This window comes from Rana temporaria, chromosome 3 (assembly GCF_905171775.1).
Source record: "Rana temporaria chromosome 3, aRanTem1.1, whole genome shotgun sequence".
NCBI classification, from domain to species: Eukaryota; Metazoa; Chordata; class Amphibia; order Anura; family Ranidae; genus Rana; species Rana temporaria.
This window is the reverse complement of record NC_053491.1, coordinates 85,397,204-85,424,839: the sequence shown is the minus strand read 5'-3', so window position 1 is coordinate 85,424,839 and position 27,636 is coordinate 85,397,204.

Below are 27,636 nucleotides of genomic sequence, written 5' to 3'. Positions count from 1 at the left end.
AGCACTAGACCTCCTCTGTAACACAAAACATGTAACCTGTAAAAAAAAAAAAAAAAAATAATTTAAGGTGTGACATGTTAGGTATCTATTTACTCGGCATAACATCATATTTCATAGATACAATATACAAAAAAAAAAAAAAAATTGTGTTTTAAATTTTTTTTATTCATGAAACAGTTTCTTTCCCAAAAAAATGCGTTTGAAAAATTGCTGCGCAAATATTGTGTAACATAAATATTTGCAATCACCACCATTTTATTTCCTAGGGTGTCTGCTAAAACAATTTATATAATGTTTGGGGGGTTCGAGTCGAACTCATGTACGACTCGAACATTGCCTGTTCACCTGTTCGGCGAACAACGAACAATTAGGGGTGTTCGCGGCAAATTCGAAAAGCCGCGGAACACCCTGTTAAAGTCTATGGGAGAAATCTAAAGTGCTCATTTTAAAGGCTAATATGCAATTTATTGTCCTAAAAAGTGTTGGGGACCTGGGTACTGCCCCAGGGGACATGTATCAATGCAAAAAAAAGTTTTAAAAACTGCAGTTTTTTGGGGAGCACTGAATTTAATAATGCTAAAAGTGAAACAATAAAAGTGAAATATTACTATAAATTTCGTACCTAGGGGGGGGTGTAAAGTTAGCATGTGAAATAGCGCATGTTTCCAGTACATAGAACTGTCCCTGCACAAAGTGTCATTTCTGAAAGGAAAAAAAGTATTTTAAAACCGGACTTGCGGCTATAATGAATTGTCGGCTCTGGCAATTTAGAGCGAATTCATTCATAAAAATAGAAATAAAATAGCGTGGGGATAATGAGATAAGCAGGTTTAAACATAGAACAGTCTTTAGCAACAGCCTCAGTTAGGCAGCAGAAAGACTCTTGTATCTCAGGTATGTGAATGCCCGGCATGGTTGTTACTGGCATAGAAACAGCACTCAGCAGAATGATACAGTTCACGGTTACAAATACTTTCACACAGCGTCTCCTCTTTGGCTCACTTGATAACAGATTGACAGTTCTTTGGCTTGTTGGTTGCTGGTTGCGATGTGCAACGGTCATGCAGGTTGCCATAGAGGCATCACGGACGAGCCCCCAAATGCAGAGCTACCCCCACAGGAGCCGCTCGTTACTGGTTCCCCCTATTCCTGCACAGCCAGGCAACATGCATTTCCAAATTGCATCCGGACACAATAAATCAGTCCATGGGCTATTTTTTGTTGTTTTATTGAGGAAAATATATATAGGGATTATGATTATAATTTTTTTAAACTATCAACACTCCCCACTGCCACCACCGTTTTAGAGCAAGGGAGTTCAACATCCTTACCACTACTGGTATGGAAAATTGGGGGACGTGATGCCTTTTTTCTTTTTGCATGGGGTCCTTCTTAAAATTAATACCAAAAGCCTGTTATGAATTAGGTGTGAAACCCCATGTAATTGTTTAAACTATCTGAGCTCCATGAATGGGGCCAGTGATGTCACTGGTTGTTAAAGTGATTGTGAAGGAAAACATTTTCTTTAAAAAAAATAACAAACATGTCATAATTACCTGCTCTGTGCAGTGGTTTTGCATAGAGCTGCCCAGATCCTCCTCTTCTCTGGTCCCCCACCTGCCGGCGCTCTCGGCCTCTCCTGCTTGCCAATGGCTCTTGCTGCTGCACCTTAGCCAATCAAGAGGGAGAGAGCTGGGATACTTACCTAAGCGCAATCCCGATCCAGCGATGTGCACGAGTTGCTAAATTTTCATGGGAAGCATGGATTCTTCCTATGTTTTTCATGTGAGTCAAAGGTGGGCTGCTTAATGACCTTTACTAAAAGTAAATACGTTGTACATTAAAGAGGTTGTAAAGGTACAATTTTTTTCCTAAATAGCTTTCTTTACCTTAGTGCAGTCCTCCTTCACTTACCTCATCCTTCCATTTTGCTTTTAAATGTCCTTATTTCTTCTGAGAAACCCTCACTTCCTGTTCTTCTGTCTGTAACTACACACAGTAATGCAAGGCTTTCTCCCTGGTGTGGAGTGTCATGCTCATCCCCTCCCTTGGACTACAGGAAAGTTAGGACGCTCTCTACGTTGCAGATAGAGAAAGGAGCTGTGTGTTAGTGGGCGTCCTGACTCTCCAATAGTCCAAGGGAGGGGGCGAGCATGACACTGCACACTAGGGAGAAAGCCTTGCATTACTGTGTGGAGTTACAAACAGAAGAACAGTAAGTGAGTATTTCTCAGAAGAAATAAGGACATTTAACCACTTAACCCCTGGACCATATTGCTGCCCAAAGACCAGAGGACTTTTTGCAATTCGGGACTGCGCCGTTTTAACTGACAATTGCGTGGTCGTGCGACGTGGCTCCCAAACAAAATTGGCGTCCTTTTTTTCCCACAAATAGAGCTTTCTTTTGGTGGTATTTGATCACCTCTGCGGTTTTTATTTTTTGCGCTATAAACAAAAATAGAGCGACAATTTTGAAAAAAATTAATATTTTTTACTTTTTGCTATAATAAATATCACCCAAAAATATATAAAAAAACATTTTTTTTCCTCAGTTTAGGCCGATACGTATTCGTCTACATATTTTTCATAAAAAAAAATCGCAATAATCTTTTTTTGATTGGTTTGCGCAAAAGTTTTAGCGTTTACAAAATAGGGGGTATTTTTATGGTATTTTTATCAATATATTTTTTTACTAGTAATGGCGGCGATCAGCGATTTTTTTCCGGCACTGCGACATTTTGGCGGACACTTTGGACACTTTTGACACATTTTTGGGACCATTGGCATTTTTATAGCGATCCGTGCTATAAAAATGCATTGGATTACTATAAAAATGCCACTGGCAGTGAAGGGGTTAACACTAGGGGGCGGGGAAGGGGTCAAGTATGTCCCTGTGTGTTATCTTACTGTGGGGGGGGGTGGCCTCACTAGGGGAAACACTGATCCTCTGTTCATACATTGTATGAACAGAAGATCAGCATTTCCCCTGCTGACAGGACCGAGAGCTGTGTGTTTACACACACAGCTCCCGGTCCCCGCTCTGTAACGAGCGATCGCGTGTGCCCGGCGGCGATCGAGCCCGCCGGGCACACGCACGGGAGTCGGGGGCGTGCGGGGGCGCGCGCGCTTGACTCCGGCGGCGCGCACGCGCCCCCTAGTGGCGGCTCAAAGAGCCGCCGTATAGCTACGGGCTCTCGCCCGGGAGAGCCGACCTGCCGCCGTATAATGACGGTGCGCGGTCGACTTGTGGTTAAAAGCAAAATGGAAGGATGAGGTAAGTGAAGGAGGACTGCACTAAGGTAAAGGAAGCTATTTAGGAAAAAAAAAATTGTACCATTACAACCCCTTTAACTTACGACCCCATCATTTTGGCGCTAAATACATGAGGTACAAGTGAAAGAAAAATCTCCCCAACTGGAGCACAGGCAGCATCAAGAACCCAACAGAGGCTGCAACCCTCCCCTTATGAAAATTGGACTCCTTTTATACATTTTGTTTGCTTAAATGTATTGATACCGTATTAATTAGCTTATTGAGAAACACCAAGTGTGATTGTACAACATTAAAAAAATCTTACAATTAGTGATCTGTGAAAAACTTTAATGCCAGCAGTTGCTTTTGTTTTCTTAAGTCATGTATGTGTTCCTATCTGTGACAAGGAGGTTGATTTACTAAAGGCACATATAGGGGTTGATTTACTGAAGGTAAATAGTCTCTTGTAAATAAAAAAATGAATTTTTGCTTGCACATGATTAGATGATAGAAATCAGCAGAGCTTCCCCTCAAATCTGGAGCAATTGCATTTAAAATGCACTTCTAGTCTATTTGCCTTTAGTAAATCAACCTCACTCTCTACTTATTTAAAGCCCTAATGACATTTCATACATTTGCATTTTTCTTATATATTTTTATTCTTGTATCCCTGCTTATTATGTTTTGTGATTGCTCTTTTGATGATAAAAAATGCCTTAAAATATGCTTTTGGTAAAAGGATTTCCTTCAGATCTCAAAACTACAGTGTTCTGTGCTGGGAAAGCTTAGTACCAACCATAGCACTCAGCACAAGCGTCTTGATAAACTTGTGTTGCATAGAGGGCAGAGGGGAATGTTTATTACGGAGTGCATTACGCCTTAGGCCTCTTGCTCACTGCAGCTTGAAAAAACTCAGTACTGCTTTTTTTTTTTTGGCTATAATAAATATCCCAAGAAAATATATAAAAAAAAAAAAAATTTTTTCCTCAGTTTAGACCGATATGTATTCTTCTACATATTTTTGGTAAAAAAAATCGCAATAAGCATTTGTTGATTGGTTTGCGCAAAAGTTATGGGGGCAGATCCACAAAAACAATACGCCGGCGTAATTAAAAATTTCCCGCGTCGTTTCTTTGTTTTGTATCCACAAAACAAGATACGACAGCATCTGGGATCGATCCGACAGGCGTACGTCTTAGTACGCTGTCGGATCATAGATGCAATTTTTCGGCGGCCGCTAGGTGGCGTTTCCGTCGAAATCCGCGTTGACTATTTACGGCGATCCACGAACGTACATCCGGCCAGCGCATTTTTTTACGTCGTTTTCGTTTGCCTTTTTCCGGTATATAGTTAAAGCTGCTGTTATGAGGCGTACTCAATGTTAAGTATGGCCGTCGTTCCCACGTACAATTTTGAATTTTTTACATCGTTTGCGTAAGCCGTTTGCGAATAGGAATTTGCGTAGAATGACATCACCGTCGTAAGCATTGGCTGGTTCCAGTTTAATTTTAAGCATGCGCACTGGGATACCCCCACGGACGGCGCATGCGCAGTTAAAAAAAAACGTTGTCACAACGTATTTACATAAAACACGCCCCCATTACATCCATTTGAATTAGGCGCCATTACGCTGGCAAAGATACACTACGCCGCCGTAACTTACGGCGTGGATTCTTTCAGGATTTGAAAAAAAAAATTAAGTTACGGCGGCGTAGTGTATCTTAGATACGCTACGCCCAGCGCATAAATGCGCCACTGTACGAGGATCTGCCCCATAGTGTTTACAAAATAGAGGATAGTTTTATGGAATTTTTATTAACTTTTCTTTTTTTTTACTAGTAATGGCAGCGATCAGCAATTTCCATTGTGACTACAACATTATGGCGGACACATCAGACACTATTGGCACAATTTCTGAACCATTCACATTTATACAGCGATTAGGGCTATAAACATGCACTGATTACTGTGTAAATGTGACTGGCAATGAAGGGGTTGACTTTTAGGGGGCGCTGAAGGGGTCAAGTGTGACCTAGGTATGTGTTCTAACTGTGTGGGGGCGGGGCTACGTGTGGCTACGGCCACTCTCGATCACAGGGAGCTGTGATAAGTGTCCTGTCACTAGGCAGAATGGGCAAATGCTTGTTTACATTAGCATTTTCCCATTCTTCCTCTTCGTGAGATGATCGCGGGACTCCTGTCGGACATCGAGGACAACCACGGGCCTTAAAGGTGACGTAAATATACGTCGACCTGCCCAGCCTTGCCATTCTGTGGACATATATAGTTGTGCAGCGGTCGGCAAGTGGTTAAAAAAACATCCAAGTACCTTTTTCCTAATCCATATACAGCTGTCACATGACTCAGCTCTTTCACAGCTTGTCTGCAGGGAAACAAAGCAGTAGTTAGGGGCAGTGACTTTTGTTTGTTGTATTTATGTCATTGTGGTCAGGCAGAGCACTGGCACCTTTGCTTCCATGTGCTGGGTGTTTAGTGTGCTCCTGCCCCTTGGGGCTGGGCTACCTCCAGTCACCTGCCCCTTATCTATCCATCAGCAGTCATATGCTCCTACTGAGGAGACTTAAAATGCAATGTTATAGTTCGAACTGCAGTATACAGAGAGCCTTGACGGCGCCTGCAGATTACCCAAAATACCAAATCACTCGTCTGCAAGTCGTTTAAAATACGGCCGCTTGACTTGTGACTGGGAAAAAAACATGGGAATCAATCTCACCTTCGTTGAGATCCCTTCATTGGTTGCCGTAAAAGACAAAATCACTTTCAAAGCTCTCTGTCTAACGCATAAGTGTATTCTGGGAATTGCCCCCCAATATCTATGCGAGAAACTAAAAGCCCACAACACCAATCGCATTCTGCGATCCACCAACCAAAATCTACTCCAGATACCCAAAGCCAGATACAAGTCCAAAGGAGAACGAAGATTTGCGGTCCAAGGACCCAGACTATGGAACGCTCTACCAACCAGCATCCGATTGGAAGTGAACCACCTGGCCTTCAGGAGAAAGATCAAGACCCATCTCTTCTGAGGGCCCGGGGAATGGATACCAAGCGCCCAGAGGCGATTCAGTTCGCATGTGTTGCGCTATATAAATTTCTCATTCACTCACACATGCATTTGCAAATGCGTGCAACTAAACCTCTGTTTTTAACACACACTGTTAGACAGGTGAATACGGTAAGTTTGAGTCTGGATATTCCGTGTTTCAGTAGGAACTTCTAGTCCTCTGTTGCTGGTCACATGTTAAAAAAAATAGGCCTTTGGAATAAGTAAAATAAATAAATAATAATAATAAAAAATGGTCATATAAATATTGATTTGAAATGGCATCTCTATTATTTTTTGGCAGTACTATGGAATGAGCAGATCTCTGCCAATCACAGGCTGTGTTACACCCCTCCAGCCTGTGTCTTAGAATAATAGAGAGGTGAAGCCTGCATCAATCCACATGTAATGTCCCATCCCCATTGTGTTTAGTTGATTAGTGGGCATTTCGGAGGAGGGAGGGAGTGGGTTGCCATTTACCACTGTGTACGTGTGTTACTCTATAATCATATGGGCTACTCAGATGTAATAAAGAGGAAATGTTCAGGCTTGCAATAGACTGAAAACTGAGCATGTGTAGAGCTGCCAACACTGCTCTAAAAAAATCCCTAGCTACATTGGGGGCTCGGACAGAAGGGGGAGATAGAGAACAGAAGGATCAACCAGGTTTTTGCAGAATACAGAAATCGAATTTCATAGTGACTGAGTATGAACAGACCGTAATGCAGCATTTATTGAGTTTTTTTATGATCTGGGCTTAGTGACACTTTAACCACTTCCCTACCGCGTCATTGTGAAATGACGGCGGCAGGAACCCCTCCTCGATCCAGGAGGACGTCATGTGACGTCCTGGGCTTTGCGGGTGGATATCTGAATGATGCCTGCAGCTAGAGGCATCATTCAGATATCCTTCTCTTGTGCCGGCGATTCTGCACAACGTAAGAACGATCATAGCGGCGATTCCGCCGCTAGATCGTTCTTACAGGCGGCGGGAGGGGACATCCCCCCTCCCGCCGCCATCCGGTGCTTCTCCGGGCTCTTCCGTGCCATCGGGGGCCCGGAGAACGAATCGTCCGGCGCTGGCAGGAAGCATAGAGATGACTGGTGACCAGATGGTCACCAGTCATCTCTATGACCGTCGGAGGACCCGGGCGCGATGTGATGACGTCACGCCCGGGTCCCCGTAAGTAAACAAAGCCGCAATTGCGGCTGCTAAGCAACAGCAAGCATGAGATCGGTGAATTTTTTTTCACCAATTTCATGCTTTCCAGCCTGGAGGAGAGATGTGGGGTCTTATTGACCCTGCATCTCTCCATAAAGAGGACCTGTCACACACATTCCTATTACAAGGGATGTTTACATTCCTTGTAATAGGAATAAAAGTTATAATAAAAAAAAAAAAAAAGTGTAAAAAAATAAATAAATATGTAAAAAAATAAATAAATAAAAAATATATTTTTTAACGCCCCTGTCCCCAGTAGCTCGCGCGCAGAAGCGAACACACACGCAAGTCCCGCCGACATATGTAAACGCCGTTTAAACCACATATGTGAGGTATCGCCGCGTGCGTTAGAGTGCCAGCAACAATTCTAGCACTAGATCTCCTCTGTAAATTTAAACTGGTAACCTGTAAAAAATTTCAAATCGTTGCCTATGGAGATTTTTAAGTACCGAAGTTTGGCGCAATTCCATGAGTGTGCGCAATTTTAAAGCGTGACATGTTAGGTATCTATTTACTCGGTGTAACATCATATTTCATATTTTACAAAAAAATTGGGCTAACTTTACTGTTTTGTTCTTTTTTTAATTCATGAAACATTTTTTTTCCAAAAAAAAGGCGTTTGAAAAATTATTGCGCAAATAGCGTGCAATATAAAACGTTTCAATGACCATCGTTTTATTCCCTAGGGGGTCTGCTAAAAAAACATATATAATGTTTGGGGTTCTGCTTAATTTTCTAGCAAAAAAATTATGATTTGTACATGTAGGAGAGAAGTGCCAGAATAGGCCTGGTATGGATGGGTGTATAACTGCCCTGTATGGAAGTGGTTAAGAGAATTGAGGTTATTAGTACAAGGTCTATCTGTCTGCTTATCTATGTTGGGGGGCTTTTACTATCTACCATCTGATGTAGAGAACAATCTACACAAAGCATTGTTTATATCAGCTAATTTGGTGTATTTCTACAGCATCAGATTTTTTTTTGTTGTTACATAAGGCCTGTGTCCTTCATCTATAAACACGTTTAACCGAGTAAAAAAAACACGTACAAAACACTATGGGGGAGATTCAGATAGAGATACGATGGTCAGATCTATGCGACTGATTCATAAGAATCAGTTACGCATAGATCTCCCTTAGATCCGACAGGTGTAAGTGACTTACACCGTCGGATCTTAGGCTGCAATCTCCCGCCGGCCGCTAGGTGGCGCTTCCATTTGTATACGTGACGAATATGCAAATGAGGAGATCCGCCGATTCAGAAACGAACGGCCGTCCATCGCTTTTTTTTTACGTCGTTTGCGTTCGGCTTTTTCTGGCGGATAGTTACCCCTGCTATATGCGGCGTATCCAATGTTAAGTATGGCCGTCGTTCCCGCGCCGAGTTTTGAATTTTTACGTTGTTTGCGTAAGTCGGTTGCGAATACGGATGGACGTAATTTACGTTCATGCCGAAACCAATGACGTCCTAGCAACGTCATTGGGAGCAATGCACGCCGGGAAAATTCGCGGACGGGGCATGCACATTTAAATTGGCGCGGGGACGCGCCTGATTTAAATACTACACTCCCCTAGCCGCGGAATTTGAATTCCGCCGGGGGATTTACGATCCGCCGGCGCAAGTTTCGAGGTAAATGCTTTCTGAATACTGCATTAGCTTCTCAAATTTGCGCCGGCGGATCGTAAATCAGATAGATTACGCGGATCTAAAGATCCGCTAATCTATCTGAATCTAGCCCAGTACATGCTACTTTCACCTTTATGGATGCAATTTCAAAAACGTGAAAATGGGTGCGCATTGCAATGTAAGTAAAAATACATAGAGGTTGATTTACTAAAACTGGGGCACACAGAATCTGATGCAGCTGTGCATAGTAACAAATCAGCTTCTAACTTCTTTTTCTTCAAGTAAACTTTGACAAAAAATGGAAGCTGATAGGTTTCTTTGCACAACTGCACCAGATTTTGCACCCTCCAGTTTTAATAAATAAACCCAATTACTTCCACAACATATAATAACAAAAAGGCCTTGTTAAAAAAAAAAGGAGAACTGGAACGCATCCCAACATCTTGACTGCCCTACAAAAGCCTATTGTAAATCAAAGTTGTCCTCCTTTACTAAATATAAGAATGTTTTCTTCTAGAAAAATATGTATTATCAAATGGACAAGGTATATAATTATGTTGTCAAGGCCTATGTAATGTGTAATGGAAAAATATAGGTAAATAACACAGTTCAACGATAAATAATTCAAAGAAAACATTACTACAACATAGTACATGAAGCTGTTTTCTTACATCTACATTACCTATCTACAGAGAATGGTTATGTCCCCATATCTTTATCCCAGGGATACAACGAACCAGTTCTGTCTTCAACTAATAGAAGAAAAGCTATTGGTAAATTTCATTTCAAGATGGACTGCACAGTGATAAATCTTAATGTGACAACTAAGTGGGAAATGTGGAAGAGAAAATAATCTGAAAACCCAGGGCTGGCGTAAAATGAGCTTCTAATGGCACTGTCAGATATGACTGCACCACGGAGCTCCTGTCCATGCTCTAGAGGAGATAAGATAGCAATAGCCAGGGAAATCATCAAACCTTATGGTTTACACTGTCACGATTTAGGGAATCCCTTGAGGTAATTTAGCTTAATATCCATCTATAGCCATCTCCCCAGTGTATGGTAATATGTGCATTCAGCAGCTAACACAAGTTGTCACATAAACATTAGGGACACCTAAGCACTTAAGCCATAAACAGAAAAAAAATGTGTGTTTCCAACATTACAATCTGTTATGTTGTGTTTTCTATATCAATCCATCATTATCTCCCAGTCGAAATTAAAGCTTATAGCTGCGGGTACTTGGAGGTCAAGAAAACTGTGCTACTAATAAAAACACTGAAATGAGTCAATGTATAAAATATTGTGTCTAGTTGTGAAGCCACTGGCAAGTAGATATCAGAATGAAATGTATTTAATTATACAGTATATTCATTTTTAACCAAGACATGTATAATGATAATTAAAAATAATTAACACACAATGTGCCATTATAATATTAAAGTGATATTAAAACTTTTTTTGTGTGTGTAAAATAAAATCAATATTATATGTAACTGCTCTGTGCAATGTTTTTGGCGATGTCCGCTCTTTGCTCCAGCTGCATCTATAGCAAGCTGGGTGTTAAAATGTCTTTAAAATAACAAATATGTTATACTTACCTCCACTGTGCAGTTCGTTTTGCACAGAGTGGCCCCGATCCACGTCTTCTGGGGTCCCTTAGCGGCTGACTCTGGTCCTCCCCGCAAGAACTCACCACATTCAAGCGAGAGAGCTCGCATGGTGATGAGTCCTTGTGGGCGCGCTCCTGTGATACAGCGAGCGGCCATAGCCTGTCCCTTTTCTTACAGTTGCTGGCCGGTCTGCCCTGGCTCTCCAGTAAGTCCTTGAGGGAAGAGAGCTTCAGCCGTTCATACTGTATCTCCATTGTCCTGTGTCCTTGTAGCTGTCCTTTAAGGTTGTGGGATCACCTCTCTGCTAGCCAACAATTGTAACGGTCAGGGGTTAACACCGTTCACGATCTTTCATTCCACCAACCACGACAGCTTATCCGACACTCCACAATCCAGCAGACAGGACCCATTGGATTTTCCCCAGAAACGAGACAACACACAACTCTGTTCCTGGTTCCAAATGAATAAATACTTTGGTAAAAATGGTAAAACTCAGGTTTTTATACAGTTCACAACCAAAAAGCATGTTACAGGGACAATGAAACTCTCCACCCCCAACATCACACAATGAATACACATTCAGAGGGGCTAATTACTAATCATTATCCAGACAGTCTGGCTCTGCGATAAGTGATCCCCATATGTTACACAAAACATATTCCTTTACTAAACATAATTGATTGGGAGTAAAAGCTTTACAACCTCAGCTTGTTGCTGGAGAGAGGGGCCAACTGCCCTGTCTCCCTGGAACTCCACAGTTGGTTCCAGTGCTGGGCAGAGATTGCTAGCACTCTGCCCGGTTGCCAGCACTTCTGCTGGGGATGCATAAACCGTAACATCCTCTGGACGGTCCATTAAGTCCATACATTCTGTAATCTGTGGCTGGGGAGATGAGCCAACTGCCCTAGCCCCCTGGAACTCCACATCATCCGCTTCGGCTTTGGGAATGGCAATCTTCAGATTTTCCACTGCTGATTCATCAGCCAGGATTTCCCAGTTGTGATATGAAATTTCCTCATATTCCCAGGCAAAGGGAGCCCCACCCTGCTGCTGAGCAGAATCTAGCAGCTGTCTGTAGGCGATCTCCAGCTCCCATTCCTGAACGGCCAGAAACTCCAAATCTTCCTGTAACCGGTGCCCTTTCGAGACATTACATTTTTGTTCTCTGTGCTCCCTTATTTCCTCCAAGTGCCACTCCCGATCATCCCCGAAGTCAGAATCACTGGACATCCTCCAATACAATAGTCCCAGGCCATCATAGTCAAAGCCTTCCCTGGGGCTGTCATCTGCTGACCACGGGCACTCTTGGGCTACATACCACAGGAGGGCTCTGTAGCTCTCGTTCAAACGGATCTCTGCCGGATCAGCCTGCTTAACTCTGCTGTCCACTCCTGCTTCGGTTGTTCCCCAAACAATGGCATTCGTACGTCATACTGCGGCCAGTACCTTACATGGATGGAGGAGAGAACCATTCCCTGGTGTTGCTGCTCAAGAGCTAGCGCTTCCTTCCAGAGTTGGCAACAAATCAAATCTGACCATCCCAGCAGGGCCTCCTCTGATACTGGTCCTCTGTGCTCATCTTTTAGTTGTTTAGGTACCAGCTCTGTTTTTAAAGGGTAACTCCACTTTTATGGGAAAAAATTGAAAATAAAAACAAATTATATAGCATGTATAATTGGTCTAAGTCATATTGAAATTTAATGTTATTAAAAATTACCTTTCCTTTTAAACTGCAGCCCTGTCATTTTCTGCAAAATGCAATGCAATAAATATGGCTACCTGGGGGAGTTCTGTATACAGATGGAGAACAGAATGCCCCCAGAAATGTAATTTCCTGCTTGTGTGTGTAGTAGGGTCCCAGACCTCCATCAATCTAATGAGAACCTCCAGGGCCAGAGACAGCTGACATCCTTCTATATATGTTTGGTTGTGAGGCATGGTGGGTGCAAGGTAGTTAAAGTTATTGGGTAACAGACACTTTTTGAATGCAAAAGAGTTTATTTCTCTTAACAAACTTTTTGGGGGAGAGAGGGTTAGGGCCAGAACATCCTTAAGTAGTTGCAAGATTAATTGGCAGACTCAGAGACTTCAGTAGAAGGACAGCCATGCAGGAAAAGGCATCCAGCAAGATGCCACATCTGCATGTGCAGGAATGCTATCTCTTATGGCAACAGTCTTTAACCACTTCCCGACCGCCACATGTATATGTACGTCCACAGAATGGCACGTACAGGCAAATGGGCGTACAGGTACGTCCTTGCCTTTCCGCGGGTCGGGGGTCCGATCGGGACCCCCCCCCCCCGCTACAAGCGGCGGTCGGATTCCCGCGGGGAGCGTTCCAGGACGATGGCGCGGCTATTCGTTTATAGCCGCTCCGTCGCAATCGCTCCCCGGAGCTGAAGAACGGGGAGAGCCGTATGTAAACACGGCTTCCCCGTGCTTCACTGTGGTGGCTGCATCGATCGAGTGATCCCTTTTATAGGGACACTCGATCGATGACGTCAGTCCTACAGCCACACCCCCCTACAGTTGTAAACACACACTAGGTGAGCCCCAACTCCTACAGCGCCCCCTGTGGTTAACTCCCAAACTGCAACTGTCATTTTCACAATAAACAATGCATTAAATGCATTTTTTGCTGTGAAAATGACAATGGTCCCAAAAATGTGTAAAAATTGTCCGAAGTGTCCGCCATAATGTCGCAGTCACGAAAAAAATCGCTGATCGCCGCCATTAGTAGTAAAAAAAAAAAAAAAAATAAAAACTATCCCCTATTTTGTAAACGTTATAAATTTTGCGCAAACCAATCGATAAATGCTTATTGCGATTTTTTTTACCAAAAATAGGTAGAAGAATACATATCGGCCTAAACTGAGGAAAAAAAAAGTTATATATGTTTTTGGGGGATATTTATTACAGCAAAAAGTAAAAAATATTGCATTTTTTTCAAAATTGTCTCTCTCTTTTTTTTTAATAGCGCAAAAAATAAAAACTGCAGAGGTGATAAAATACCACCAAAAGAAAGCTCTATTTGTGGGGAAAAAAGGACGCCAATTTTGTTTGGGAGCCACGTCGCACGACCGCGCAATTAAAGAGACGCAGTGCCGAATTGTAAAAACGCCTTTGGGCATTTAGCAGCATATTGGTCCGGGGCTTAAGTGCTTAACAGTCCCTAACACAAAGCGTAACAGTTCTTTCACTTCTAATACAATCACTCCTTGTAGTTCTTCAGCCCACTAAGCTCCCGGTCTCTCACTAAACCTAATGACTCACTGCCACTGAATCCCTTGAGCTCCTCCAATCTTCATGGTAGTATCTTTCTCACACATCACCCTCACTTCTCTGCTGGGTCCCTAGCTTGGTACTCTAGATACCTCTCAAGCTTCATCCCACTGTCCTGCTCAGTCCCTGGCTTGCTCTGCAAGCGTCACCTCTGCTGGCTGGGTCCCTGGCTTGATACCCACTGAAGTTTCCCGATTATTCACCGCCCCTGGTTGTTGAGAATGCTGCTCTGGTATTTGCTTTAGTTACTTACTGTGGTCCCTGGTAATACGTTGTTTGGTCGCTTAGTGGCGACAGCTTTCCCTCTACATCTGACCATGACAGGTTCTCCGCCGGGAGAACCATCACTTTTTGTTGGACTGCAAGCCACAGTCCCAATCCTGCACTGTTCTCTTGCTTCTGTATATGCCCTCAGACAGCCTAGCAGCCAGATGTGACTGTGATAGGCCCAAGTTCCAGCCTAGCAGCCTGAGGAGTACAGCACACGTCCACCCAGACAGCCGTCCGGGTGGCATAGAACCCTGATCACGTGACTCCACCCAAATATATAGGTTCTCCCAGCAGGTCAAGTGATTTGAGAAAACCCCTGCCCATTGGCTGAGCTACTCCATATACCCATAATCTGACCTTGCAATGCCCTTCTCATATTCAGTACCACCAAGTACCTGGCTACCTAGTGGTAGAAGAGAAAAATGCAACAAAGTCAAACTTAGGGAGAAATCAATTGATCTCTAACAATTAGCCAATTAGCCATGGCAGGTTCAATTTTGAGGAGCAACCCTGCCTTAACTCCAGGGTGCTACATGTTATTAGATTACTGATTTTCTCAAAAGTCTGCACTAAGATACATGTCAAATTTCAGGGATCCCATGCAACAATAGCAAAAAAACGTTGGTGAGATACTCCCAAAGGCAACTCATGTCTAAAAGGATAGAGACCCTGCCACTTTCCTCATTAGAACCTTGCAGTCTGATTGATTATTCTAAAATCACTCCCATTCACATTCATTTTGCACATAATAAAAAAATAAATGATAAATAAACAGCTATTTCTTTAGAATAACAAAAAGTAGGAAAATGGAACAATGTTTGTTAAAATCCCTGAAAAGTACATACATAGATCACCCAGGAGAGAATTATTTATTTTCAATAAAAGTGGAGTTACTCTTTTAACTGTTATATACAAATGGTATTATTCAATAAATAGTGCTAATTCTTATACGCACTGAGCCATGCTCAGTTTGAATTTAAATTGGTGGCACTTAAGATTAGCATTTTTTTCACTGGGTATGGTCAACTAAAGCCCTGTACACACGATCGGAATTTCTAATGGAAAAAGTCAGACAGACTTTTTCCATCGGAAATTCCTACCGTTTGCATTCCCCATTGGAGTAATTCCATCAGAAATTCAGATGAATTCCATCAGAGTTTAGATAAAGAACATGTTCTATTTTACTCCGATGGAATTCTGTCGGAATTCCGATGTGAGTTTGGCCGGGCAAAAGCCAGATCGTGTGTACGGGGCTTAGGACTTTGTTCCACAAAGTTTCCCACCTAAACAATAATGAGCAGTGCCTTTATCAAAATGTATATATACAGTATATACTGTATGAGAAAGCCAATACGTGTATATGAATCATATACTCTATGAAGCAATAGTCCTATTAACTGTGATAATATATTGAATGAAAAAACTCCCAGAATAAAGTGTATTTCAATGAGAAAAAAATATATATCAATGAGAAAAAAAGGTTGTCATCCAGTGTATAAAGAAAACCTTCCACCTTGAATAGATATCAAATATCCTCTGAGGCCTTTACACTGAATGCATTAGGGCTGGATTACACCCTGACGTCAAGCTGCCATTTCCAGGGACCAGAATTGGTGGCCCTCTTACCCTTGTATGCACAGGGTGATGCTTCCCTCTGGCCAACATCAGAACTTTGGACACCTGTGGACCTACAATATCTAGCAGTTAGATGGTTGCATATGAGAGTCTGGGATTTTTTATCTGATATTGAAGCTCTATTTGCTGCTAATGGCAGCATACAATCTGGTGACTGCATTATTAGCACTGAGCACAAGTGCTGGTGTGCTAAGATTCAAGGTGAAAGGTTTTCTTTTGACACTGGAAGACAACCTTTTTATTTTCACTTTGATATAATTTCCTTCTTATTGGAATACACTTTATTCTTATGCCGCGTACACACGACCGTTATTCATGTCATGCAAAAAAAACTACGTTTTTCTCGACGTGATTTGTTGTGATTCCTCTCAAGCCTGCCTTGCATACAGACGTTCATGAAAAAAAATGCTCGAGCAAAGCGCAGTGATGTACATAGGCACTATAAAGGGGAAGTTACATTCGAATGGCACCACCCTTTGGGCTGCTTTTGCTAATTTCCCCATCTCATAACTTGCTTCTGAGCATGCACGTTTTTTCCTCCTCGTAAAAGTGTACGCACGACTGTGAAAAAGAACGACGTGAAAAACGACGAGAAAAAATAGAGCAGGTTCTACATTTTATTAGCCCATTTTTCTCGTCTAGAAAAATGCTCTGGAGCATACACACCTTAGATTGTAAGCTCCTTGAGGGTAGGGACTGATGTGAATGTACATTGTATATGTAAAGCGCTGCATAAATTGATGGCGCTATATAAGTACCTAAATAACATTATTAATAATAATAATACACACAACCGTTTTTCACAACCAATTTAAAAATTTGCATTTTTCTCATCATGAAAAATGGTTGTGTGTACACAGCATTAGACTTTTTGGATTCAATATATTATCACAGTTAATAATGTATTGCTTTATATACGATTCATATACACACTTCGGCCCGGATTCACATACATTGGCACATATTTATGCCGGCGTAGCGTATATTCGATACGCTACGCAGAGAGGAAAGCACAGTATTCAGGAAGCCAGTGCTCCCACTCGCTCTCAAATGTACGCTGGGTTTCCTCGGCGTAAGCCAGCGTAGGTGGAAGTGGTGTGAGCCATGCTAATGAGGCGTGACCCCATGCAAATGATGGGCCAAGGGCTATAGAAGTACTTAAAACGAATGGCGCATGCTCCGTCCCGTAGCCGAATCCCAGTGCGCATGCTCAGAATCACGTGGAAACATCAGCCGAAGATACGTCGAATCACTGCCTACGACGTGAACGTAACCTACGCCTAGCCATATTCACGTACTACGTAAACAACGTAAAATATGACGGCTCTGTTCCCTGGTCCATACCTTTGCATGAGTTGCGCCTCCTATATGGGGAATAACTTTACGCCGGACGTACGACTTACGCAAACCGTGTATATTATGCGCCGGGCGCAACTACGTTCGTGAATCGGTGTATCTCCCTCATTTGCATATGTGCATAGAAAATCAATGGGAGCGGAAAATGCGCCCAGCGTAAATATGCGCCCACTATACGACGGCGTAGGCAAGTTACGTCAGTCATAGGAAGCCTATTTTTAGGCGTATCTCAGATTGTGGGCACGGCACACAGATACGACGGCGCATAGTTACACTTATGCGGCGTATCTCGAGATACATGCTTTATGAATCCGGGCCTATATATTTGCAGTTTTAGATATATAGATTAAAAAACACTACCTTAATTACATTTTTTTCTTAATAATTGTCTAGGGACTGTTATAGCTAACAGGAATTCAGCTATAGATCAGCATATAGAAGTCCTTTCGGGGGCCAAACTGTAGACTGTAGTATGTAAAATAGTCTGCTAAATAACTACATATTAGACTTGGTTAAGATAAGCTTTATGTAATATTGAAGACAGATTTGTTATTCAGAGCATGTCTTTGTATTGTTTAATGCTACCTGATAAAATGCCTGAGGGATAAAAAAATAAATAAAATAGTAGCTATAAGATAAAAAGGAGGGGAGAGATTACAAAGGTTAATTACCAGGGAGCATTATTGAATATATTGGCTAAGATCTCTGTTTCCTTAAGGATTAACTGAATACAAAGTACATGCAAATACACACAAGTAAATACTGTTTTAGGGATGTGCAACAGCAAAATAAAAAACAAACAAAAAATCTAATGAGTTACAAATTAAGACATGCTCATAAATTATCTATACATGGGATGTACCATTATATGGACAATATAGATTGATAATGTAATAACACAGGGTCATTTCTACTAGGTGTGAAGCATGTTTTAGGTGGTATAAAACTTTCAATCCAACAAGGAGACAATAAGGTTGATTTACTAAAACTGGAGCATGCAAAATCTGGTGCAGCTCCCCATAGAAACAAATAAGCTTTCATTTTTTTTTGTCAAAGCTTAATTGAGCAAGCCAAAGTTAGCAACTGATTGGTTTCCATGCACAGCTGCACCAGATCCACTTACCGGCTGTCAGACACAATTCTGCCTCCTGGGCCTGCTCCTATGATGGGCAGCACACTTGGGATAGCTATCATAGGAGGCAGGACTTCATCTGAGGATAGCGGCCCTACGGGGTAAACAGGACATCCCCGCTCTGTATAGTCTGACTCCTCTCCTCTAGGTAAGGCTGAGCTGATGGGCACTGACCAGGCTGAGCTGATTGGCACTGAACAGGCTGAGCTGATTGGCACTGAACAGACTGCATCGATGGACACTGAACAGGCTGAGCTGATTGGCACTGGAGAGGCTGAGCTGATTGCTACTGAACAGGCTGAGTTGATGGGCACTGAAAAGGCTGCATTGATGGCCATTGAATAAGCTGAGCTGATGGACACCAAACAGGTTAAGCTGATTGGCCCTAAACAGGCTAAGATGATTGGCACTGAACAGGCTGGACTGAAGGACACTAAAAAGGCTGTGCTAATTGGCACTGAACTGGCTGCATTGATGGGCACTGAACAGGCTGAGCTGATGGGCACTAAAAAGGCCGAGCTGATTGGCGCTGAACAGGCTGAGCTGATTGGCGCTGAACAGGCTGAGCTGATTAGCACTGAACAGGCTACATTGATGGGCATTGAATAGGCTGAGCTGATGGACACCAAACAGGCTGAGCTGATGGGCACTGAACAGGCTAAGATGATTGGCACTGAATAGGCTAGACTGATGGGCACTAAACAGGCTGAGCTAATTGGCACTGAATAGGCTGCATTGATTGGCACTGAACAGGCTGAGCTGATGGGCACTGAACAGGCTGAGCTGATTGGCGCTGAACAGGCTGAGCTGTTTGGCGCTGAACAGGCTGAGCTGATTAGCACTGAACAGGCTACATTCTGCCTGTACAACCCTTTGTAAAGGTTTGTTGTTTATTTTCTAAATATGTTTCTTTAAGCTAGTGCATTGTTGGTTTACTTACCTTTTCCTTTGTTTTCCCTTCTAAATTTTTTTTTTTCTTTGTCTGAATGTCTCACTTCCTGTTTCTCCTCAGTAAGCTTGCTCCCATCATCTGGCTGGGGGTTAGTCAGCCAGAACAGCTTACTGAGGAGGAACAGGAAGTGAGAAATTCAGACAAAGAAAACAAAGGGAAAAAAAACATTTAGAAGGGAAATCAAAGGAAAAGGTAAGTGAACCAACAATGCAGTAGCTTAAAGACCCACTCCTTTTTTAGGGAGGGGTATGAGAGGGAACTCACGCGGACGAGGACGAGGCAACTGACCTTGGAGGGGTCGTCCACAACAGTCCCACAATCCGAATCTGACACGGGAGTGGTGAAACCCCCCACAGTGGGGAGCACCTTACAGCCCAATCAGAAACAGCAGATTCCCACGCGTAGAGGATGTCGAGCAGGGCAACGAGTCCAACAAAAAAAGACCAAGACAGGCCGACTAAGTGGGATATATAGACTCGGTTACATCAAGAATCAGGCAATATTTGGACCATTTCATGCAAAGTAGTGTTATCACAACAAAGGCCTTCTTAAAAGATACAACGAGTTTCTTACAAAAACTGAAGGAAGTCAATATTCCGGCTGTACACTAATATACAGCATGGTGATGCCCTCCTAGCCCTTAATTGGGCTATGAGTAAAAGGGATGATCTACCCTTCATTCAGCAAAAAATCTTAAAAATGGCTGTCTAAAGTACTGTCTAACGCATAACTATGTTTGGTATGCCGGGCAGTTCTATAGCCAAAAGACAGGCGTGGCAATGGGTGCAAAGTTTGCACCCAGTCTTGCCAACTTATTTATGAGTGAATGGGAGGATAAGTGGATTTATAACAACAGGAGGAAGGAACTAGTGTTCTACCAGCTGTACATTGATGACCTGTTCATCATATGGCATACTTCAAGGCCACAGATCGTAATAGTTATATCCCCATCCAAAGTGGCCACCATCCACTATGGCTCCTAAATATACCCAAGGGCCAATTTATGCGCATCAGACGCAATTGTACCCAGGATGTGGACTATCAAGCGCAAGCCACATATATCAAGGAACGCTTCTTGGAAAAGGGCTATAACATACAACAATTGGATACCTTGGTAGAACAAGTGGGAGTTACCTCACAAGAATCAATGATGGAGCCGCAAGTGCGACCTCCTAACCAACAACATGAGTGGGGTTTTATATCAGGCTACCATGAGCAATATTGTGAGATAGAGTCTATCTTCAGGAGACAGTGGGGCATACTTACAATGAATAAAGTGCTAAAGCCAGTGTTACCTGAGGTTCCACCTTTAATCCATAGGAAAACATCATCATTTGGGGACCAGATAGTCAAAAAAGTTTTGGATCCACCCAAGAAAATCCAAATGTTTTGGGAAAGGACAGGCTTTACTGCCTGTAGACGCTGTAAAGCATGTCGACAAGTGTCAACTCATTTAGGAGGCCTCACTAGCTTTACATCCACAGCAAATGGTAAAGAGTTTGAAATCAAGGAGTGCATCACGTGCCTAACAACGCATGTGGTATATGCCTTGGAATGCCCATGTGGGTTAATGTACATCGGCCGCACCAAAAGAACTTTGTTCAAAAGGGTATCAGAACATATTTATAATATCACCATAGGGCAGGGGTGTCCAAACTTTTTTCAAAGAGGGCCAGATTTGATGAAGTGAACATGTGTGAGGGCCGACTATTTTGCCTGACATTCTTTGAACCATTAAAATTCGGTCTAAGTGTGTTAGTCTGAGCACCAATACACTGCCCAACAAGAATTCTCTTGCCTTTGTGGCTGTGTGTGGTGAAGAGATGAGTTTAGGTGTGTTATTTGGATATACCATATATGTTTCTTTTGTTGCCCCAACGAATCCCAGAGCGCTGCTTAGGACTAAGGATGAGCTTGTTATTTGGATATACCGTATTTATCAGTGTATAACACGCACAGGCTTACCATTGCCATGAATGCAGCCTTAACATTGCCATGAATGCTGTCTTACCATTGCAACCAATGCAGCCTCACCATTACAACCAATGCAGCCTCACATGTGCCATAAATGCAGCCTCACATGTGCCATAAATGCAGCCTCACATGTGCCATAAATGCAGCCTCACATGTGCCATAAATGCAGCCTCACATGTGCCATCAGTGCAGCCTCACATGTGCCATCAGTGCAGCCTGATCGATGCCCATTTGCAGCCTTGGAGGGCAGAGGGAGGGGGGCGGGACGAGTGTCGACAGATTACAAACAGGAGAATCTCTTGTTTACACTGTGGTCTCTTTAATACAAAGTCCCGCCTCCTATGATAGACAGAACAGTCGTCCAATGGCATCCCAGGAGACGGGACTTCCAATACAGACGCTTCTGAGTAAACAGGAGATTCTCTTCATGTAATCTGACGGCTCGCCCTGCCCACTCCCTGTCCCCTCCAAGGCAGCGCCGATAAATACAGTATATATCTTTTGGGGGCCACAAACAATATATATATCCAAATCCCCAGGGGGGCCATATTAAATCAACAGGGGGGCCGCATTTGGCCCGCGGGCCGGACTTTGGACATGCCTGCCATAGGGTATAAAGAACAGAGTGTTTCACTACTTTTTCGGGAGACACAATAGGAACCCGATTGGTTTGACATTTTGGGGTATTGATAAGATACACCCCAATTGTAGAGGTGCTAATATGGTATGTGAAATCTCCAAACGTGAAACCCAATGGTTATTTCTTACCAATACTCTCTCCCCCAATGGTCTAAATATAGATCTAGACCTATCAGACCTATTGCTTTATCAGCAATTATTGACACCTAAACCTCATCTCACCTTGTTTGGTAGCCAAAATGGGGATATATATATATATATATATATATATATATATATATATATATATATATATATATATATATATATATATATATAGTGGTAACCTATCAACATGAAGGTACTATACATATATTTAGTGAATGGTGCGTTAGACTGTGAAGGTATTTGAGCTCAGAGAAGGGACATTGAATAATGTTGAATCTTTTATTAGGAATTTTATTATGATTTTTTTTATAGTGTTTTTATTTATATTGTGACACTGATCTTATTTCCGGTAGTAGATTGTATCTACCTAACAGTAGTAAGGAATGTTTGAATAATGTCTATTTCTTTAAGATAGCATGGTATTGAATTAATTAGACGTATGTATGGCTTAGAACCAATATGCAAGTTTGATTGTGCATGTAATGTAGTAGCAAGCACATCCTGTCCCTATTAGAGTGCTGTCTGGAAAATGAATGGGGAGAAAAGGTGCTGATGCTATTACACTATTTTATTTTATAACATGCACTATGTAAGATGGCTAGCAGAGGGAGTGAGTGTAATGCTGAGCCTGATAGGGTCATAACATGGACTATTTAGATGCAGTTGTGAAGCGATACAAATGTCAGCGGTTAAAGGCATTTCACGCTGATGAGCAGCGTAGGCTGGAACAAGCTGACGTATGCAGAAGTATCTCATCTTGATGACGAGAGACTGACTGAGTGGGCGGAGTCATCTGAGCCCTCCAACCTATTTAAACGATCAGTCACACCATGTAGACATGCCCTCTGAAGACGTGAACCAATCACAAAACGCTTCAAGGCGTGGCTTTATGGCGTATCGTCTCACAGGAGGAAGCATCTACCTGGGACTCACCCAGCTGCTAGACGGTTCGTAAGGGACTTCTATCTGCGTGAGCTGATGTCTTTCTCTAAGTGATGTGTTTTCACACGGATATTTGATAATTGCCTGAGAGGAGACTTATTAATGGTGCTTGGACCGTTTGTTATGAACATCTACCATTGCAGATTAAGAACACATTAGTTCTGATGAATCACTGATTATTGCAATTTCAATGAGGCATATTTTATTTTATCTTTTGTTTACCTTATAATAGCTGCTTTTCTGCTTCAATTATTCACACCATAGAGTGCTAGAATCGGAATCATCTTAGGATGTTCTCTGATATTTTTAGTATACAGCTTAAAGGAACCTATTTAGAAAATAAAAAACAAACCTTTACAACCCCTTTAAGGAAAACGGCGATAAAAATCAAAGAGAGGAGCTTTTCCTAGGTCTATTCAAAATTAAATAAGAAGTTTTATCTGGGGTTGGGCTTTAAAGGGATCCTGTCACCATGCCATTTATGTTTACAAAAGATTTCCATAAGATTATATGTGCATTTAGCAAATGTTATGTTTATTATTTAGACTTTCAAAGTCCTGAGACTGTATAAGCTTTGACAGTTAATGGCCCCATGGAGCTCAGCTGATAGACTCCCTCATCTTTAATATAATTAAGATATCATTTGTCATTGGTTTAATGTGCCAGTCATACTTTGGAGCAGTTTTCTGCCCTTATATTTTATCTTTCAGCTCATTGGCCCACAGCAACCTCTGAAATCTCTGGGTAGATCTGTCAGTTTTTTTTATCACCAGGAAAAAGAGAAACATTCTACTCATCTGTAATTGCTTGGATCCTTTTCAGGGGAAAAAACTGACATCAATGGCCGAGTACTGATTTCTCTAAATATTTCTTCCCAGCAGAGAACCTTAGCATTCTTTATCTCATCATCAAGACAAATGAACTTTCCTCCCTTTCTTCAAGTTCTATTTCTGTTGTAGGTACAGGCAGTCACCTACTTACAAACATCCGACTTACAAACGACTCCTACTTACAAACGGAGGGAGACAACAGGAAGTGAGAGGAAATCTACCCCATGGAAGGGAAATTCACTTCTGTAAGAGTTAATATGGGAAAAATGTGTCCCCACTGATTCTTTATTACGAATCCTTGTTTCCCTAATAACTCAAAATGTTCAAAATCCAATTGTCATTGGGACAGAAAGTGAGGTGAAATCTTCTGAACAGGGGCACAGACAGCAAAACAAACATTGCAGGGGTGATAACTCTTCCCTATGCTATCCAAAAAGCTTAAGAATAGTTTTTTTGGCTGGAGCTACACTTAAAAAATGTACCTGTTCCAAATTACAAACAGATTCAACTTAGGAACAAGCCTACAGTCCCGATCTTGTTTGTAACCCGGGGACCGCCTGTATACTCTTGGTGGAGAATGTGGGGAATGTTGCTCACCATGTCAGTGGACAAGTGATTATGGACACTGTTGATATTTGGCATGGACCTAGATGGCAAAATCTTTGATGTTGTAGATATATTTATGGTAAACTTTTGGTTGGAAAACAAGGGCTTAAATTACTGAGTCCCATTTTGGTTGAAGTGAGTGGCAGAGTCTTCAATATCATGACATAAGCTGGCACTAAAGAAATTAAAACCCGAATATGACTTTTGAAAACCACTGTATCCAAACATTGGAAAGACCACAGTCCCCCTACAGTAGGCAAAGTTATCCAAACCATTCAAAAATACGCTACTTCTGAAATAATGTTTAATTCGGTTAATGGCAATTTTCAAAAAACATCCAAACTATGGGAACCATGGGAATACTGGTATAGGAGATCTAAACCCAAATAAATGTTACTAATTATAAGACCAGACCCAGTTGAGAGACAGGGGGGAAAACATATTTTTTCTATATAAACCAAGGTGAATTTTCTTTTGATCTTTGATTTGTAACCCATATGTTAATTTGCTCAACCACAATTAAATGTTTTATAAACATACTTACTATGTTTGTCTTTGTTATAATTATTTTATTTAATATATTTTAGTTATTGAACCTACTGTACTACTAAAGATATAACCCTACATTGTTCAAGGTATGAATGTATGCTAGGAGCCTTTTGAACACACCACTCTGACCACAGTATTCAAAAGTGATATGGAGTGGTGGTGAGCTTCATAACCCATGACACATTTTGCTCCCAGATTGGGTGTCGGGAGAAACGGCCATCTCCATTTCATCACCACAAAAATAACATATAATGTATGAAGGTTTATAATCTAAAATTTGTCTGGTGTATTCTAACAAACTATTCTATGTTCTAAGTCTAGTGCATAACAGAAGGTATCAATGCTTTTATGTCCTTTGTTCTCTTCTTAAAAAAAAAATTCAATAAATAACTATTAAAACTAAAAAGCACTGTATCATGATAGCTCAACATTATACCAAAGCAGAACAATAAAAAAAATACTGCTTATAATGCCAAATTACATAATTTATTAACACATACAAATTTTACCAAGAATTGTAAACAATCTTCCTAGTATATGCTCCTATGTTAGCATACATTTAGACTGGACTCAAATGTAAAGACAAAAAACTCTTTGTATCTTTTATTTGTATACAGTGTATTTTCAACCTGTGCAAACACATGGCAACCACCCCAATCTATAGTTAGCCTATGCAGCAAGAAGCACATGGAAGGACAACACCTTGCCCTTCCATGTACTCCTTGCTGCAAAGGTTAGTTATGGGTTGGAGTGGTTCCCATTTGTTTGCACAGGTTGTGAATTGGTGCAGTCATGCATGGGACACCTTCAGTTGCCATTGTGCCCTTGTTGGGTGTCCCATGCACCCCTATACCTTCAAGGAGGCATGGGCTCCCTCCAGCAAATCTGCCCTTAATCTATACAGCTGTAATATATGTGCTCCAATTAGGGAGACTCTCAAATTTCTAGAGATAGGATCGCAGTAAACTAGGGTGCCTTGACGTGGCCACTGTAGCCTACACATACTGTATGTTTGCAAATGTGAACTACCAAACCCTTTGTTTTTAACTTGAACTTGAACACGGTTGGAATTTCCAATGGACTTTTTCCATCTGAATTTACTTAGATAGAGAGTAGATTCTCTATTTTTCCATTGGAAATTTCAAAAAGTGCGACCGTGTGTACGCGGCATTAGATAGGGTCAATTTGGTTTTGTTGCAGGCTAGCTGGGAATTTTTATTTGTTTTTAATAAGGCATATTTTCACCTATGATACAAGATACATAAAATGTGGATGTGTTAGTAAATTATGTAATTTGGTGGTATAACCAGGTATCTTTTTCGGCTTTAGCATGTTGAGATATTGTGGTTCAGTGGTTGTTTGAGACATAGTTATGTTTTTATTCTTTAGTGTCAGCCTAAAAGAGAAGTATGGGATTTGATTTTTTATCATACTTATCTAGTTGGGCGCAGCATCAACCCAAAGCTGCATCTGTCCACTACCTGCTCTAACACTGAGAACCGAGCATGAAAACACAGCCTATTACTCGGTTCTCAGTGCTCCATGAGCAGAGAGCTGGGGACTGTCAGTCACCGACTTTCTACTCTGCCCCCCCCCCTACACACACACACTCACTGGAGCGCTGGGCTATAGAGGGGGTCGGAGAGGCTGGCTCACACTCTCAGCTGAGACCCTGAGACGGGTGCCAGTCCAGGAATGTGGGCAATCTTTCCCAAGCCTGAACCAGCTCTGTGATGTCAGCCGACAGCGAGCTTCATCCCGCTGTCTGCTGAAAACAAGTCACAGGAGTGCAGAACGAACTGCATTCCTGTAATCCACAGAAGTACAACCAGCTTTGGTTGTATTTCTCCTTTACGTTTGTTTTCAATAAAGGTATTTTAACACGTTTTAATTGTAGCTCTGAGGCCAAAATTAAAAACATTAACATGTATGATGTTGTATGTAGTTTCTTTATTCATACTTTATGCCTCTGGGTACTGCCATCTTGGATGTAATGTCAGACATCTCAGCAGATTCTGAGCTGATATGTATAGTATTTTCTTTCACTCATCCCTCAAAAGCTACATAAAAGGTTATGCAGAAAGATGAGAGAAGGGATGGAGAGGCTAAAATAAGTAATTGATCCCAAATTTAGCACACACCTGCCAGCTTGTGAAGTAGTGTACTGTACATATTAATTAGCAGTGAATAGCAAAACCACACACATGTATAATGTATGTGATTGGGCATATTTTGAGGTTGCTGTTGTGTTTTACTTGATATAATTGCAACTATACTACTAGGTTGTTTAAAAACATACTGTATGTATATTACATTTTTGTATTTGGGTTTAGATACGCTATAAATATTGCACTATTGAGAAATCATATCCACAATCTGTCAATATATTGTCTGTTTGCCATGTAATACTAGGGCTTTATCACTTTAATTTTGTCAGAAAAAGCAAATGTATGCTTGACCTCAGTCTTTCATCCCATTTAACTCAGTGAAAATCCTTTAGTTCATACATTTTCAGTGCTCTTGGGAATTCTCTTATTTCACTAAG